Source organism: Camelus ferus, chromosome 4, assembly GCF_009834535.1.
Source record: "Camelus ferus isolate YT-003-E chromosome 4, BCGSAC_Cfer_1.0, whole genome shotgun sequence".
Classification (NCBI taxonomy): domain Eukaryota; kingdom Metazoa; phylum Chordata; class Mammalia; order Artiodactyla; family Camelidae; genus Camelus; species Camelus ferus.
The window spans coordinates 71,445,742-71,451,259 of NC_045699.1; positions in this window are offsets into that span (position 1 = coordinate 71,445,742).

The following is a 5,518-nucleotide window of genomic DNA, read 5'->3' on the forward strand; positions in this document are numbered from 1 at the left end:
TCTGCCTTCATGTTCCTCACAGCCTCGTCTGGGACGGGAGCCCTAAGTCCAAATAGCCACAAGGCAAGTCAGATTGTGGCCGTAACAGTCCCAGCCAGGGTCCGCTGAGCACTCACAGTGTGTGTCCATGGTTTAAGGCACGCTCTTCCTGCGGGCTGGCTTCTACTCCTGCTGGGGAAGGGCTATTCTTACTCCCATTTTGCAGATGAGGAGACTGAGGTTCAAAGAGATTAAAGTCACACATCTGCCGAGGGCGGAGGCTGGGATTTCCACTGTCCTGAGCATCGTCACCTGGTGCCATCTTCCCACAAGAGTGGTCCAGGGGCCTTGGGGTCAGGAGCCGGCCTTGGCTCTTCCAGGCCAAAGACAGAGCATCGGTGCCAGGCTCTGAAGCCACATGGGACTTCCTGGACATCTAAGAAGGCAGATGGCGCAGGCTCGGGCTCAAACCCCCTTAAGTGCCTACTCTTCTGTTCCCAAGGGAAGACAGATCTGGGCAGGGAACATCCCAGGTGTGTTTGGGAAGCAGCCTGGGCCTCACTGACTGAGACAAGGGGTGGGGCAGGAGGGGTGCCACGAAGGGGATGTGGAGGTGAGCTGGGCTAACATTTGCGTGTCACTTTTAAACCTTAACTTCTAGGCGATGAGAAGCTGAGTATAGCCAGGTGTGGACTGAAAGGGGAAGAAAGGGTTGTGGAGACGACTGAATCAAAGGCAGGTGTCAGGAATGCAACTGTCTTCTGAAGGTCTCTGAGCGTCTCAACCGTTTACTTATCAGAAGCATCCTTGAACTGTTCTTTCTCACCTCCCGGACTAAAACATAAGCTGGCTGAGGTCAAGTGGAGGAACATATCTCCTGGGGGCTCACAGGGCCATCAGGGTCACCGATGTCCAATGGTCAGATGCTGCTTGGTGGTGTCCATCCCTCCGCCATCCATCAGCTGGCCCTCGGCCTCCAGTTACTGCTTTCCTTTGTTCTTCCTCCTCCTCCCCTCGTGCGCATGAAATCGAGGACCGTCTGAGTGCACGATGAGGGGAAATCGGGGTGGTGGAAGTGGGCAGGGGCACCCCATATGGACCTTGTGTTCTCTTCTCTGTAGTGGGAGCTTCTGGCGCTCCTTGATCTGCTCTGGAAATTCCAGATGGGGTGGGAGAGCTCAGATGACTGTTTCGCTTAGTATGGTGCAGAGTAACACACACACACATCTCTCCACCTCTCATCCGAACGCTGAGAACATCTTTCAGAGCTGTGATCGTCCAGGTCTACACAACTACACGGTGGGAGCTGACTGTTGAGGCAACTCTACTTGGGAGAGAGAGAGAGAGGTTGGGGTGGGGGAGAGGGAGGGAGAAGGAGGGAGGGAGAGGAAGCAAGCACATCCACTAGCAAGAACTAGAAGGGAATTTGACTTTAAATATTCCAGTTAGCAACTATACTGATCCTATTAACCCACTAATTACTAAACTTTACCTGTGTACACAGGAGCCATCACACTTCTTATTTGCTGCTTGTCTGTTCATTCAGGCAGCAAACGTTCATTGAGCACATACTGTGGGCTAGGCGCTGGGAAGTCTGTTGACCCAAAGAGGCAAAGCCTTTCCAACTGGAGCTTATAGTCCAGCGGGGGTGTGGGGGAGGGGCATCTAACCCGGAAATCACAGTGCACTGGGGGAGGGCTCCCTATGACTGCACTCATGGGATCTAGTGGGATCTGCTGGGTCCTGGGTTTCCCCATCACGGTCCCGTATCTTCCTCACAACCCGTCCAAGTTTTCTGAGGGTAGAGCTGGGTCAATCTTGTTTCTGTCATTCCCCAGATGAGGCACATAGAGCAGCCTGATGGGACACTTGGATGAACAGCCATCACTTTTTAGCACCTCCTGGGTAGGGCTCAGCCCACTGGCACTCACAGCCCCTTTAATGCTGCATCGTTACTATTCTTCTCCCCTTTTTGTAGACAAGGCAGCTCGAAGAGGTGACATTTCTCACGGGGAAGCTAATGGATGGCAGGGTGGGAACTGGAACCTGTTCACTCCCAAGGTCTTAACCCCACTACACCTCTTTCTTCCAAAAGAGACCTCTTTCCATCAGCACCTGCTGCCTTCTGGAGAGCCTGAGGCAGGTAGAAGCTTCTTAAGGAAGGAGGGAGGTAGAGGACAGTCAGGAGTCAAGGACATCTAACATCTTGTGATGCTGAAACTGAAGAGCCCCCTGACTCAGCAGGATATTAATAGCCCTGGCGGGTCCTTGGAGGGCAACTCTGCAAGGGATGAGAACAGCAGGGCTGTATCCACCCGCCTTGCCACCCGTGGAAGCTCACACACCACCTGTCCTCACCTTGTCTTCCCCACCACCTGGCTGGAGGCTTCCTAGAGCAGATGCTGGTCTGTAACTCCAGCCCCCAATACAGAGCTCAGCATACAGTAGGCACTCAATAAACACCTGTGGAGTAAGTGAATGGATGGATGGATGGGCAAATAAACCGACCCTCAAATTTCCCAGGAACATCACTGCTAATTCCTCCCCCTACTTTGTGTTATCCCATGTCGCATGTGCTCCATCAGTGCAGTTTGCTTGGATAAAGTTTAACATCGCCCTGAATTAGAAGGATTTCCCAAGCACCTATTTGTGTCTAGCACAGTGCTGGGCTCTCTACAGGGTGAACAGAGACTCATCCCCACTCTTTAGAACGTAGGGTGTGTGCCATGAGCAGTGATCATGAGACTAGACCACCTGTGTGGGCCATGCGTGCCGACCTATCAAAGCAGGTGCCAGGTGAGTGCAGGAGCGCGGCCTGGAGGGCCCCGCTGCCACGCCAGGTGCGCTAGCCCAGGAGGCTGCCAGGTTGTGGGGCGGTCTAGAGAGTCCTAAGGACGGGTCCTGGGTGGCCTGGAAGGTGGGGTGATGGGAGCATCCCCAGGGCTCAGGACTGGTGAATGCATGAAGCATTTCAATATTCAACAAACAGCAGAGGAGAGCCTCGTGTAGACCAGTGGAACAGCAGCTGCCCTGCGTGGGGACACCTCAAGCTAAGAGGGTCTTTCTGGAAATGGTCCTATCCCACTTGGCTAAGGAGTTCCAGTCTGTGCCCAAGATGCTGCAGGTACATAGTGGTTACTTGGCACAGGTCGGCCTTTTAGCTACAAAAGGAGATCTCCCCACTGTGTGCTCTCGAGGCATTTCTGGAACCATCTCAGGCCCATTTACCTGGCCGCCACCGCATCCCCTGTGGCCAGGCTTGGGTCTCTCCCTGTGGGTGTACGAGGTGTGTTAATGTCAGGCTTCTAGCAAGCCCGCTCCTGACGCGTGTCTCCTCTCTCCTCAGGGACGTGTCCCGCTGTTGATTGTTCAGGGAAACATCTGTAATGGGGGAGTTCAGACGGCTGCGCTGGGGCCAGCAGTTTATCTGAAAATGTTAGTGCTGCAAGGACCCTCGGCAGCACCAGATCAACCCCCTCACCTGACGGTGAAGATTCCGTGGCCCAGAGAGGGGGGCCCAGGGCTCTGTCAAGAGCCCCAAAAGCTCGTAAGGGACAGAACTGTGGAAAGTCCCAAGCTGTGGGGTTAGGGGGCTCAAGGGCACAGGCTTTGGGGGTCAAGTGGGTCTGGGTTTGAATGCCAGTGCAGCACTTATATTAAGCAGTTTACCTCTCTAAGCCTCAGTTTCCCTGTCTGGAAAGTAGAGGCAAATAAGAGCCCCTCCCCAGGTCTGGCACACGGAGCGCTATCAGTCAATTGAGACTTTTTTTTAAGAAACCCCAGCAGTCTCCCGACCCTGAGGTCAGGAGTAGTGGCTGCATTGTATGGGCCAACGGTGGGCTTGGAGAATCATGGGGAGGGATCTGGAAGACAGGGGTTTGTGCCTCCAGCTTCGCCATCGATCATGATTTAAGCTGGTCTCAGAGATGAGCTCGGCTGGGTAAGGGAACAGAGGGACATCACCCAGTTTGACCTGAAGTTATACTCCCTTTGGCTTCCGGTGTTGCCCTAGCTTAACTTCCTTGTGAGTTCAAAGCCAAAGGTGGCATTGCCCATCTGAGGCAGGGTGTGCATGTCCTGTCACTGGAGACTCAAAGGGCTTCTCTAGGGAAAGGGGGGCCCTCGGGGGTCAAGGGTCAATCTAATCCTGGCAGCCTGGTCACACCTGGGATCTTTCAAACTCCCTGTAGCCACGATTTCATTCTTTTTAAAAAATTATTATTTGAGAGAGGAGGGTACAACTCAGTGGCAGAGCACATGCTTAGCATGCACGAGGTCCTGAGTTCAATCCCCAGTACCTCCGTTAAACAAACAAACAAACGAATCTAACTAGCTCCCCCAAAAAAGCAAAACCTGAAAAAAAGTTAAATAAATAAATACAAATTATTATTTGAAGAGCTAATTGTCTTTATTCAACAATTCACAAGTCAGGTGGCATTCCAGCTAGCAAGTAGAAACGTGTGCCTGGTGACTTCATTCTTAAACCCTCACAACAGCCCTGAGAGGTGGGTACTATTATTGTCTCCATGGTGCAGATGGAAAAGTGAGACGCAGAGGGATACACAAGGAAACAAGCGGCAGGTGGGGATTCTAAACCCTGCTCGTGAATGCCAGGCTTCCTGCAAACGTGGTCAAAGGCTCACACAGAGCCTGGACTACCGTGCCTGGCTCAGCAACCACCCTTCAGACGCCTGGCTCAAGACCCTGGGGGCCCCCAAAGACACTTCCAAAGCAGCAGAAGTTGCTGGGTGGTTAGAGCTTTGTGGAGAGGTCCCTGCTGAGACAGGGGCCCGGAAAGGAATGGGACTTGTCAAGCCATAGAACTGCGCCATCAGCAAATTTGGATTCCGGAATTAGCAGGGTCAAGTTGAGAGGAAATCTGATACAGAGCTTTTGTTTTCCAGGTTAAAAAAAAAAACTTCTGGGCATCCTCCACTGGTGGGATGCTAGAAGCCATGTCCTTCTGACTCTCAGATGACATAAAAAGAAACCAGCTGGCTCACATCTGCACACACTGACGATGGTGGACAAGGAGCAGGGTGGGACCAGGAGGCAGAGTTGCCGAGGGGCAGCCCAGCTCAGGACAAAGGCTCACGAGGACCCCGTGGGGTTGAGGAACCCTCCTGGGAACCGGGGCAGCATGGGTTAAGCATGGACATCCTAGAGGTCATGGGTGACAGTCGGCAAAAGTCCACAGAGCCAGGGAGCAGTGTCAGCTGCGAGCCGTCTCCATCCATTATGCCAAGTGCCATTAGAGTGAGAAATCGAAGTGGGTTCCTAAGATGAAGAGTCAAACTTGATGAGCGATGGTACCTGCAGCTGTCTGGAGAGCCCCAATCCCGACGCCCTCCTTTGGGCAGAAAAACTGACCAAGAGGAGTAAGAGAGAGAGGGATGCTGTCTCGCAGCCAGGAGTGCCTGACAGCCCAGACCGGGGCAGTTAGGAGCCGTGCCCCTCAGGGCCTATTTGGCAGGACCCAGACCAGGGGCCAAGGGCCAGGGTCACAGGGCCCTTAGAATTCAGGGGTTGCTGGCGGAGC